At 42.1% G+C, this 13481-nt stretch overlaps 1 long non-coding RNA gene across 1 annotated transcript; it reads right to left on the bottom strand.

Moving 5' to 3' along the window:
* Positions 1–397: 397 nt before the first annotated feature.
* On the bottom strand, positions 398–972 carry LOC103648109 (uncharacterized). Its single transcript, XR_563255.4, has 3 exons — positions 954–972; positions 799–853; positions 398–648 (listed from the first exon to the last, which is right to left on the bottom strand). It is a non-coding gene; the product is annotated as an uncharacterized lncRNA (long non-coding RNA).
* Positions 973–13481: the final 12509 nt, after the last annotated feature.

The following is a 13481-nucleotide window of genomic DNA, read 5'->3' as shown; positions in this document are numbered from 1 at the left end:
TATTAGAATTACTGAGAGATTAGTCGTGTTTTAATGGGTCAGCCATTCAAAAAAACCTAGTGAAAGAGAGCGAACAAAATCAATCATTTTATAGCCTTCAGCCATTCAAAATTATTAGTATATATATTAATAATAACTATCCTCTATAAATTAAACATAAAGAAACACGAACCGTAGTAGTTAAGGCACAATACTACAAACCTTATGACCTGTGTTTGACTAACAATTGTTCTTTATTGTTTTTACTAGTTATGTGTCACCAACGCGCGGGGAGCAGGTGTTGGTGCTAGTATTTGATCTTTACGATACGTGGGGCGCCCTCACTTGCTCAGTTCCACGTCAGTAGAGACACACCTCGACCCTTTCCCCCTCCACTGCTTCCTCTTGCGGTCGTTACACATGTAATTTCACATATGCTACTATCTTTTACTTCATGTTATGTTATATTCACAACATCTTTATGACACAGCTAGGATGGTAAATTACAAACGATTCATGAATTCCTCTGACCAAATGCACGCGGCTTGAACTTGAAAGGACCGAGCTGAAGATTCGTCGGTTAGTTATCACTAATCTCCTCTCCTTACATTACATTGGCTCCTGGAAGTAAGGATGATTTAGTGCTTCATCGACACTTAGCCGATCCTCCTGCAAGATAGGATAAGTATTTACTGGAATAGGAACACAAGGAAAAAAAGAACTGTAAAAATAAGATTGAGAACCATGTCACGATGCCACTATTCTTGTCTTAACTACACGACTTAAATAGTTCTATGGAGCAGGGTTCAAGAAACTTACAGGATGCCACACAAGTAGCTGGCGTGCAAGTCGCAACGCCCATAAATTAGGAAAACTGGAAACATAAGCAATGATGAAGCTATTGGATATGAAAATGGTGATGATCCAAGCATTCTGTGGGCAATGAAGATGTGGACAAGAAAAGAAACACCAACCCAATCTTGAGAGGAAATCCGATCTTCACTTGATGTGCAAATGATTTGTAACACCCCGGGCTTTAAGGGACAAAGCCGGGTGCAACTCATACATGCGCCAAAGAAGACAACATATATAATAACAGAGTGTATAGAGATAAATGTCACAATATAATCAGAGTACTTATTACATAGCGGAAGACTTACAAAAATAAAAGATAAATATAACAGGATCTAAAATCCATCCTTGGCGCTAGAAAGTCAACTGGGAGACGCCACCTAGATCAAATCGAACTACTCGATGTGTGGCTCCACTTGATCCACCTGTTCTTCTCCTGTGGGGGGTGTGAGACAGCAAGGGTGAGCTCACACATGTTTATCGCTCAACAAGTTGTGGGGAATAATGTGGCATGAACTCACCAAAGGTGGGAGCTCATGAAGTGTAAGGCTTATCAAAGAAAATGGTTAAAGCTGAGCATTGCTTTTAATGTTGGTCAAACTTTTATTAGCAATTACTAGATGTAAGTAAATACCAAACCATAACAAATAATAGAACAAAATTAATGAATAATCCCATGCAAATGCAAATGACAAATTGAAATTGAGTTTTAGTTCCATAGATTAATCATGTGAGGGTCCGAGCTACTCATGACCGTGAGCATGGCTAGTATACCAGATTTACACTCTGCAGAGGTTGCACATCTTTACCCACAAGCCGTGTTACCCATCTGCCAAGGGGTCATGAATACCATACATCTCTACCAAGGAAGCGAGGCAGGGTAACACTACGAGGCCTTTACAAAGTTCCACTAGCTTTAGGAAAACCCGCTACATTTTATAGGAAGCTCCAGTGCAGGAATCCCTCGCCCGACCGCCATCGCAGCAAAATCAACCCAAGAACCTCCCTACACTAACCACTCCCCTACTGCCCTTGCCCCTTTCGGGTAAGGTGGTCATCCACTAGCTTTCCTAGTTAATCAGCCAAGGGCGTCCCATTAAACCCTTGTGGTAGCACTGTTTTCCCGGGTGGTCGCTCCATGTTCCAATTAACATAATGATCTTATCATGAACATAAATAACATAACGAAATAATTGGAACATGGATATAATAAAATATTAATCCCAAAACCATATAGAGCAATAGCATACCTACCCAAATGATTCAGGGGTAATCAAGGAAAAATGATAAATAGACTAGGGTGACCTATTGGGTCCCATCAAAATTAAACCTATGCATTGAATAAGTGATATTAAAGAACATTATTGGGTAATAAATGTGATCAAGGGCACAACTTGCCTCGCACTTGAGATTCCAGTTACCAGGGTGATTCTTTGGATCCTCGTGATCTCGCTGCTAGTCGTAGCAATACAAACAAACATGGTATATACAAAATTAACATCACACCAAACATAAGTACAAACTGAATAATAATGATCTACACGAAGCTACGAGATCGTGGGATCGAGAACTACTAAGATCGGAGTCGTGGTCATCAAGTTATGATGTGGTTAAATGATTAACACCAGGTTCTATGTTTATTTTATAATTTACAGAGAAAAGGTAACCTAAAGTAGTAATTAATTCAACTTTAATCTAAATTATAAATTGACCATAGATCATATTTTAGTAGATTATAAGGGTAAGTAGATTAACAAGACTAACCAACATAGGTTAAATAAAGATCTAATTATAAAAGAATGAGACGTGTTATAATAAATGTTGTTAATGCGTAGTAAATATTTATACGAGACTAACGCAACTCGAACAGATCAAATCGGAGTTAAAACAGAGAAGTTATGATTTTCCTAAGGTTTTACGTATTTGATATGGGTTTAATTAGGAAATAAATTTTAAAGTGGCTTTCATGTCAAATCAGTGGCACTATTTGATAAACAATAATATTATAAAATGATAGGAACTGGAATGACTCAATTTGGAATTACTATGAATTTTATATGAATTAAAAAAATTCTTGCATTTGTTTTCATAATAAAAATCATTTTCTAATTACTTTTACTGGATTTTTTATTTCCTGGATCGAGCACATAATTAAAACAAACGCCAAGAGCCATCGCGCAAATATTTCTAAGGCTCAGACTTCCACTGCCCGGACTGTGGGTTGAATCCAACAAAATCCGAGGGCTCTTTTGTTAAACCAACTGGCCGAAGGGGTACCCTTCGTTTCTGGCCGCCAGATCACGAGTGGACGACCACGATTACATCCTACCGCGGAGGAATAAGCATGCGACCAGAACCGCTAGATCGGGATTCAACGATGGGGATATTATTGCCTTAGATTTAACCTCATCCGCTAGATCCAAATCGACGGCCCTGACTGAACATGGCGAAGGGGTATGACATGATAGGATCCGGACTGTTGGTCTCACTACCAACGGCTGCGATGAACCATCGCCCCATCGGGACTGCGAGCCCTCAGCCGTCCACGCCTATATCGACGATCACACCAATCTCTTCCTCACCCCCTGCCGACCGGACCCAGACGGCGCCCAAACCCACGACGGCGCCATGGCCGAATCCCCCCCAACGCACGATTCAAGCTCGCATACGCCACCTATGTGGTGTGGCGATCATCTGAAGTCATTCATTAAGGCCCACACCGGCGATTACTACGGGCTACGGCTACACGACGGTGGTGACCGAACAATGCCAGCCACGACATAAGGTTGCCGCGGAGCTCCGGTGAGCAATTCGAAAGACCCAGCGACTCTATTTCGGGCGCGACGTGGACTGCTACCATAAAAGGGAAATGGCGAAGCTAGCGAAAGAGGGCTTACCGGCTAGGAAGGCAGGGAGGTGGCTGGCCACGGCGTCAAGAAATCGCGGCGGCGATGGCAAGCACCGTGGCAGAAATTCGCGCGCCCCAATTGGCCACGCGCCCCACGAAAATTCCTACGCGTACGACGGAGTCTCCAAGAGCTACGGCTTGACTCGCCGCAGTCAGAGATCCCGCCGAGGACCCAATCCATGGTGGCGTCGGCAGGCTCCTCTTTCTCTGATCTTTCCCTTTACCGGCGCGAGTGGGGAAATAGGGTTTAGGAGAGGGAAAAACTGACTACTTAACGGCAGCCGGAAACCACGACCGAGAGGACTTCACCGAGTTTGTTGCGCGGACTCACGTTGCGGCGATTTCGGCACAGAAGAATCGCTCCCTTCAGTTCGGCATGCTACGAGCGGATCTCCCGAGGAAGAAAGCACTGCTCGGACGGGCCCACTGGTGAGGCTGACTCGCGCGCAGCAATAGCGGCCCACCTATAAGTGAAGCGAGAGGGAGCAACGGAGGAGAGGGCGCGCGCGCGGTACCGGCGTAGGGAATTGGGTCGGTTTCGGCCCAAGTAAAGGTGAAGATTTCTCTTTTTCTTTTGTTTTTCTTTTAATGTTTTCTATTTTAAATTCCAAATTCAAACAGAATTCTAGTTTCAAATTTCAAATACATGTTAAGTCAAAACTTAAATACGAATATATGAATATATTTTTATTAATCTATTCATTATTTATTTATAAAAATGCTTTTGAATATGTCACTTGTATATTTCGAATTGTATTTATTATATATATCTATATATATTTTAAATTGATTTCTAATATATATCCTATGTTAACTTAGATATTTCAAGGGAGTGTTTATAAATATATTACCCATATAAGGATCTTTTTATATACCCTCTTATGAAAGAAGACATTTATTTAAAAGAAAAAAAATATGCCTCTTTAATAGGATACATGATTAACATAGATTCCTCATTTCATTTTTTTGACTGACTAGGGTTTTAGAAGCTAGATTCCAGGGTTTACAAATCCTACCCCCCTAACAGAAATCTTGTCCTCGAGATTTGTAAGGAAAGGGTATATAACCATGTTATCTCAAAACATATGCACAAACAAAAATCTCAGCATGATGCATAATTTGTTAGCAACACATGGGGTCAATCAGACCTTATTATTCCTCCTGAAATAGTATCATACCGTTTACTAACTTAAAGTAACATTTAGATCTTACAAATAGTAATAATTGATATATATGTTTATGTAGCTTGGTGGAGCTGGTGGTGGTGGTGGTGGAGGTTGTTGTTGTTGTCTTTCCAACTGTGCTTGCCTTATTTCTCGACGTATCTCCAGCCGGTCCTGACGTATTTCCTCGCGTTCTTGTCTTATCTGATTCTGCATTTCGGTAACCATGTCTACCATTAGTTGTATTACCAGCATTTGGGCAGCAACCACTTGATCGATTCCCACCGGTGGAGGATTTGGAGGATTCATATCTATTTGTTGTTGCCTGATGTTGGGGGCCTTCGGCTTCCGAAGGTCCTCAAAAACGTAATTTGACTATGTTTTCCAAGAGAAATATGTGAACAGGTACCTTCGAAGTCAGATTGCGAGTATACAAGAGCATGGTTAAGACGAAGCTTGACTGGGACGGCGATCACGACGAAGGATAAGACGATCACGAAGCTATGTGCAGAAGAGCTTCAGCATAACGGCGGGAAAGGGAAACCGACTTAAAGATGAAAAGCCAAATTAGGCCTCGAAGAATTACTATAGAGTTATTGATAAATGTAAAGGGCATTAATGTAATTTTGCATGGGCTGCGACCCGTGCCTATAAATAGGTGAACAGTATTCCCGTACTGTTCACGCTGACTTGGCATTCACTTTTGCGTCACGCCTGTATTCTCATTCCTTCAAGCCGAAGGTACATTTGTAATTTACTATTGTTTGCACAAGTAATACAAATGGAAATAGATTAATAATAATGTTTACAAAAGTTATGTTACTTTCTGTACTTTGTATAAATGTTCTCCATCTTTTATCATGATCGCGAAGGTATGTCTTTCATGACCTTCGTCCTAGATTCATTATATCTGAAGGGAAATAATGATCCGAAGGACGAAGGGCTTTGATATTTAACATTTTATGTTGCCTTGTTCTTGATTCATAGCATTTGAGAACAAGTCCCCAACATTGGCGCCCACCTCCGGTGAACTCACTTCCATTTTTTGAGCCTTGAACACCTTCGGCAAGCATCACCTTCGTCATGCCGCCGAAAAAAGCTTCAGCGACAGGGGCTGGTACTCTACAGCCGCTGGATCCCAATCAGAACGTCCTTTCTCTCAGGGAGGCCCGAAGTCAAAAGAGGAAGGCTACTAGTCCAACGCCTCCGGAGGACGACTTGGACCAGGAAATCCAAAACCTGGAAATGCTTCAGCAACAGGTTCAACGGAAGAAGGAGAAGATGGCTCGTCTAGCTGACCTTCAGAGGCAGATAGATGAAGCGTCGGAAGAGGTTCGTCATCTTGTTCAAGATGACCAGAGCCGAAGGCCTCAGCGCAGAGAGCTCCATCAGGAGGGTTTCTACAATGAGGAAGACTGATATGAAGATTTCCATCATGGAAATTTTGCTTTTGATGATGCTTCTCCTTTGTCAACAGAATTAGAGGCTACACCATGGCCCCAGTCTTACAAGCCACCTCAGCTCCCCATGTATGACGGTCATTCAGACCCGAAGCAATTCTTGATGAGCTATGAGGCAACCATATCTTCATATGGTGGCAATACGGCAGTCATGGCAAAGTCTTTTGTCATGGCCGTCAAGAGTGTCGCTCAGACTTGGTACTCTTCTCTTCGGCCAGGGACAATCACCTCATGACAAAAGCTGAAGGATATGTTGATAACCAGCTTCCAAGGATTTCAGACAAAGCCAGTCACCGCTCAGGCTCTATTCCAGTGTACCCAGGACCACGAAGAATACCTTCAGGCGTATGTTCGAAGGTTTCTGCGTCTGAGGGCACAAGCGCCAACAGTGCCCAATGAAATTGTCATTGAGGCCATGATTAAGGGGCTTCGGCCGGGACCTTCAGCGCAATACTTTGCCAGGAAGCCACCACAAACTTTGGAGAAGCTGCTCCTGAAGATGGACGAGTATATTCGAGCTGACAATGACTTCCGCCAAAGAAGCGAGGAAGCATTCAGGTTCTCTGAAATGACCAGGGGCTTCGGAGGAAGATTTCACCCGAGGCACGTTAGATCAATTCATAACTCTACTCAAAGTGATGATCGAGGGAGCCAGCAGCAAAGGCCACAATACTCTTCACAAGCTTCGGGGCAGTAGCAAAGTTCTTTTCGGCCGTCAGCGCCAAGGGGCAGAGGCGCCAGGGGCTTCGGGGGAAGGTTTGGAGATCAGCCAAGAAAAATTTACTGCCTATTCTGTGGTGAAGACAAGGGCCATACCACCAGGATGTGCCACGTTAACATCCAGAAGCAGAAGGAGATAGCAGAAGCAGCAGCGCAACAAAGTCAGCCGAAGCAGGTCATGCATACTGCTTCGTATCATTCGCCTTATATTCCAGAATATGTAGGCAACCACCCTGCAGCTTCTGTTGCTTCGGCAAGCCAACCCCAAGCATCTTGGCAGCAGCCTCCACCGCCACCACCAACACAAAGAGGTCAGCAGCCAGAAGGGAGTCAGCGCATTAACCTTCAGCGGGACTTCAGAGAGGAGTCCGAAGCTCGCACAGTCAATAGCACTGTGCCAGAGTCGAAGCACATTTACTGACAAATATCCTACCTCAGCAGCAGCTCTTTCGCATTGTCATATTCATTATTACTTTCTTTTTGATAAGGAACAATTAAGGGTAGTTTTAATGTCTTTTATCGCCTTTCAATTTTTTGTAATAGTTTCGCTTTTTTTCTGTAATAAAAATATATCTTCTCCATAGGCCTAAGCTGCTGAAGCATGAGAATTTATGTTGGCAAGGAGGATTTTCAAATTATCAAAAATTTGTTCTAAGGAACAAAGTACAATTTATTCGAAGCAACAAAAAGCCGTTCCTAAGGGAGCGCAGTGTAAGTTTTCTGAGCCTACAGCGAAAAATAAGCGCTGATTCCGCTGAAAGTAAAAGGCGAAGAAGCTCCTAAGGGAGGCTTACAGCGAAAAATAAACGCTGATTCCGCTGAAAGTAAAAGGCGAAGAAGCTCCTAAGGGAGGCTTACAGCGAAAAATAAACGTTGATTCCGCTGAAGTAAAAGGCAAAGAAGCTCCTAAGGGAGGCTTACAGCGAAAAATAAACGCTGATTTCATCAATCTTCGGCAAATATCATTTTGCACAACATTACATCATTACATCATTCGCATAGCATAACATCATACATCATAGTGCATCAACAATGCAAGAAGGGAGGGTTTTGATATTGATGGCCGAAGATTGTTTTAAAGAATTACTGACAAGGCACAAGAAATAGCCGCTGAAGAGTTATACCTTCGTCAATTACTAAAATGAAAGGATCTATTGGTTATTGATTTTACAAGGATTGATTATTGATTTTTACGAAGCATGAAAAGAAGGGAAGGTGTTTTTTCGCCGAAGGCTCAAAAATGGTATGTGTATGATGTTTCATGCATCGTAAAAAATGGAATTATAAACAGCTAATATGTTACACAATGTTACACGATTTTTGACAAACATTACAAACTAAATGTTTTTACAGTAGCATTTAATCTTCTTTTAAGACTACTTCTGCAGCTTCATTTAAAAGTTGATCAACAACTCTATCCATGATGGCTTCTGCCATTTGTCTAATTTCGTCATCCCCCTTTGTCTGAGGGCTTGGAGCTAGCTCAGCAGGTTCTGAGAAAAGAAAAGGTACGGATATATTATTACAAGCCGTGAACAAGTTCAAAATCAAAAGATTACAGCGAAGAGCCAATTATCACTAATTAGTACCTATTTGCCCTTCGGGCTCTGTACTTTTCTCAGCAGCCTCTGCTATTTTTCTAGCATCGTGGATGCCTTTTTCGCTCTTTTGAATAATTTCTTGAGCCATTTCTCGTCCGTCGTTGTCCCAAATATCGGTGAAAATTTTTCCGCCAATCATGCTTGCTTCGGCTGAGGGGTCTTTAATGTCTTCGGAAGACAAAGTAGCTTCGGATTGCGCTAAGGATTTTACATGCTCGCAACCTTTCCTCTCCAAAACAGTAGCAATTCCTCTAGCACCCAAAAAAGCACATATGTCTCCGCGGCTATTCAGGATTTCCTCGAAGGCCTCAGCTTCGTGACTGATCCATTCAATCGGACCTTCAGGATTGCCCCTTGAGAAATTCTCTTCACTTGAGAATGCGCCAACGTTGGCGAAGCTGGATTTTATCTTCTTAACACACTCTATGGATTTAACATAGCATCTTCTCTGGGATGCACGAAGCTCTTTAACATTTATTTCTAAATGATTGGCCCATTGATCACTAAGCTCTCGTTTTGTTTCTTCAAGTATACGTTCTTCTTTAGCTCTAGCTAGCTGTTTCTGAAGATCTTTAATTTCGCGTTTTTGGGCTTCAGCCTGGGCCTTTGAGGCAGCTTCGTCCTCTTTTATCTTGTCCACCAATGTAAGCAGAATTTTATCCTTTTCCAGAGCTTCATTTCTCAGCTTAATAACCTCTGATCGTAGGTTGTTGAAAGCAATATCATAGCTCTCGTCCTCGACATTCTTTTGCGCTCTCAACGCGTTGCTTAGTATTAAACCCTATATGTAAAAGAGTTGGTATAAGAATAAAAGAATGATTTGCAAATTATAAAATTTCCAAACACGCAGTTCTCATACCTTCAGGCTATTATATGCAAGACTATCTGCAAGATCGTCCTTCGTCATAGCACAGAGTCCAGCTTCAAGCTTTGGAAACCCCATACTTCTAGCCATCTCCCGACAGACAGATAATTCTTTGTTGTCTGGGAGGCAGTATAGGAAGTCATCTTCGTTTGTCCCATTGAACACTAGTGCCCCCTTCGGATATTTCAATTCTTTGGCATAGTGATTAGCTTCAAAAACTTCTTCTTCGGATAATTTTTTCCCCGAAGCGTGTCGCACAATATAATCGTATATTTTGGAAGGTGCTTCGGGGGCAGCAGTATCAATTTCTTCAATCAAAATTGGCTCTGACATTTTCATTTTTTCGGTTGCCTTTGCAATTTTTGTTTCTTCTGTTTCCAAAGGTTTTACCTTGGTTGGCTCTGAAGGCCCGGCTTCAGTTCCAGTCTGTTGCTTCGAAGCTTCAGCAACAGATGCTTCAGCAGACGCTTCAGAAGTTTCAGCAGTCTTCTTTGGAGTTATGCTTGAAGATTTAATTGTCTCCAAAACATCTAACACATTAACCATTCTTTTTCTTTTCGGGGTCACTGTTGGCCCCTTTTTAATTTTTGCCACTTCAATTTCTCCTGAAGGACTTAAAATTTCTGATATTTTTACTCCCTCAGCTGATGTTTTTGCTTCTTCAGTCTTTGGTTCTTCCATCTTTTCTGTTACTGGCACTTCGGCCAACTCTTTGATTTCTGGCAGCAGGGTTGGTTCTTTAGCTTCGGTGGCCGAAGAGGTTTCACCGGCGAACTCAGGCACCGTGGCTGGTTCAATATAGCGTGGCCGGTGTGTGAGAACTTTTACCCTTCGTCTCTTCGGCGCTGGCTCGCTAGGAGCGGCTGAAGCAGTTTCTTTTGCAGAAGTTGTGCTTTTTTCTTTTTTGACCCCGCGCTGGATAGCGGTAGTCGGGGTAGACAAACCCAATTGCGTCAAATACTCGGTTGAGTCTTTTCTTCTTTCGGCCTCCGAAGGCCGCTGATAGTGCAGTGTCTTCGGCCTTTGAGTATACCCCAAGCAATTCATCACTTACAGTCTCAATGCTCTTTAACCAATCATCATCTGGCTCAACGAATTTGTCTCCGTACTTGAATGTGTACTTCAGCCTGACTAGTCCACCTTCGTCAGTTTCTCTAACAGTTTCTTTCGGCATTTCCCAGTTATCTGCAAGTGGCCATACTCTGAAGGCAATATGTTCTTGTATTAAATCCCTTGTCCTATAAAAGAGCAGACTGCGCCGAAGGCCCTTTGGCACTCTTCGGCTACTTCATCCATTTCTACCTTCGGTTTCCGGAGTCCGAAGCGCTGCCAGATAGGACACATGATGATATCTTTAATATCTTCTCGAACATTCAAATCATTTTTTACATAGAACCATTCTTTCATCCATTCCCCGGGCCATCTCTTCCGAAAGGTTGGCACAGGACAGCTTGATCCAGAGCGAGCACCGAAGCTGTAACAACCAAAGTTGTTATGATATTGCTCTTTACCCCAGGGCTTCGTCTCATATAATAACTCATGTATATTGCAAAAGCTTTTCGCACTTGGCTCTAGGCCCTGGCTCTTCACGGCCCAGACGAAGACTCCCATTCTTATTATTGCTTCAGGGGTAAGTTGATGAAGGTAAACCTGATATATTTTCAGAACTTCTACCACAAACCTGCTTATAGGGAATCGTAGCCCAGCTTTAAAAAAGCTTCGGAAGATCACGACTTCATTATCTTCGGGAGTCGGCACAGTCCTCTCTCCGTCATCTGCCCTCACGATGGACATATCTCGAAAATATCTTCCCCTCATGTTTTCAAGGTGACTTTGCCCAATAGTTGATTTTCTGAAGACTGAATGGCTTGGTCGCCATGGTCGATCTTCGGAATCCTCACCCCCGCTGTCCGCATCATAACTATCACTTTCACCAGTATCTTCAGATAAGCCTTCCAAAATCTCCCTAGTAATTTTCTCTGTATTTGTTTTTGCTATTGATTCAATGAAGCCCAGATTTTTCTCCTCAGAAAGGCTCAGCTTCACTCCGGCAGCAACTTTCTTTTCCTGAGACATCCCTTCGGAAATCCTGCCTCTCGGCTCCGAAGCTTAAAACTAGGGAGGCAGTCAAATATTTGTGGGCAGAAAGCTATTTGAGCAGGTAAAACAGATGGCAAGAGAGCGTGCCAAATAACTTGTGGTGAGCCCTTATTTATACACCCAGTATGTCGAAAACTGGAGGGTCCCTCTTGTCAATGACTGTTGCTATTCTAGCAAAAGGAAGGTGTTTTTCGGACCTTCGGCCCATAGCCTTCGTCCATATCGCAATATAAACTTATCTTTACAGCAAATTAATATTGCGAGGGGCTACTGTTGGGGGCCTTCGGCTTCCGAAGGTCCTCAAAAACGTAATTTGACTATGTTTTCCAAGAGAAATATGTGAACAGGTACCTTCGAAGTCAGATTGCGAGTATACAAGAGCATGGTTAAGACGAAGCTTGACTGGGACGACGATCACGACGAAGGATAAGATGATCACGAAGCTATGTGCAGAAGAGCTTCGGCATAACGGCGGGAAAGGGAAACCGACTTAAAGATGAAAAGCCAAATTAGACCTCGAAGAATTACTATAGAGTTATTGATAAATGTAAAGGGCATTAATGTAATTTTGCATGGGCTGCGACCCGTGCCTATAAATAGGTGAACAGTATTCCCGTACTGTTCACGCTGACTTGGCATTCACTTTTGCGTCACGCCTGTATTCTCATTCCTTCAAGCCGAAGGTACATTTGTAATTTACTATTGTTTGCACAAGTAATACAAATGGAAATAGATTAATAATAATGTTTACAAAAGTTATGTTACTTTCTGTACTTTGTATAAATGTTCTCCATCTTTTATCATGATCGCGAAGGTATGTCTTTCATGACCTTCGTCCTAGATTCATTATATCCGAAGGGAAATAATGATCCGAAGGACAAAGGGCTTTGATATTTAACATTTTATGTTGCCTTGTTCTTGATTCATAGCATTTGAGAACAAGTCCCCAACACCTAATAATCCTTCCCTCCTGGTATTGACCATCGAAGTTAGAGGCATATGGTAAAAACATTTTTGCAAGGCAGAATGAATAGGCTAGTAGCTGGTTATGATATGAAGATTCTTTAGCAGGGCTTAATCTTTATTTTATGTCCAGATTGGGGTAACTAGTCGTATAAGGTGAATATCCAAGGTTAAAATAGAATTTGTCAAGATGAGATAAACTATATGGTGTAGGTCAAAAACTTGTTTGCCATTTGGTGGGGACAAATAGATTATGCCATTCATCATGACTCTATGGGTTGGGTTAGCTCTTATACTCATGGTTAAGTTGGTCTACACCCGGCTAGAAGGGTCCAGATTAGATTGGATATAACTAGATTAGACTAGTTAAAGTTAGATAAATCTACCAGGGTAGAATAAATGTTATTGGGATATGTTAGAATCTTTTGAGATATGACAGATCATATGACGTAGGTAAGTCAGAATCTCTGTTAGGTTAAAACAGAGGAGTTATGCCACCATCGGATGATTAAGGTAGTTGCATGAGGTGGAGTTGGTCTGTCGTCCTTAATTTAGTGCGGAGTGGATTAAGTTAAAACATATTTTATAGGAGTAGAGTCTCATTTATTTTACCACTATTAACTGGTTAAGTGACTGACCTTAGGTTAGCTCAACTTAAGGTTAGACTTCGTTAGGTTAGATTAATCTATCACATTAGATTAGATCTAGGTTAGATTGTTATGACTAGATAGACTAGATAAGATCTCATTGACTTGGATTAGATCATGGTGGTTACTTTAGGATGAGATAAGTAGGATGGTTAGGATAAGGCAATTCTTTCAAGATAAGATGAATCCATAAGGATAAGGTAGAATCTTTGTAGGTCAGTTA

The sequence above is a fragment of the Zea mays genome, chromosome 2 (assembly GCF_902167145.1).
Source record: "Zea mays cultivar B73 chromosome 2, Zm-B73-REFERENCE-NAM-5.0, whole genome shotgun sequence".
Classification (NCBI taxonomy): Eukaryota; Viridiplantae; Streptophyta; class Magnoliopsida; order Poales; family Poaceae; genus Zea; species Zea mays.
The sequence above is the reverse complement of the archived record's forward strand: the minus strand, read 5'-3'. Positions and strand labels throughout refer to the sequence as shown.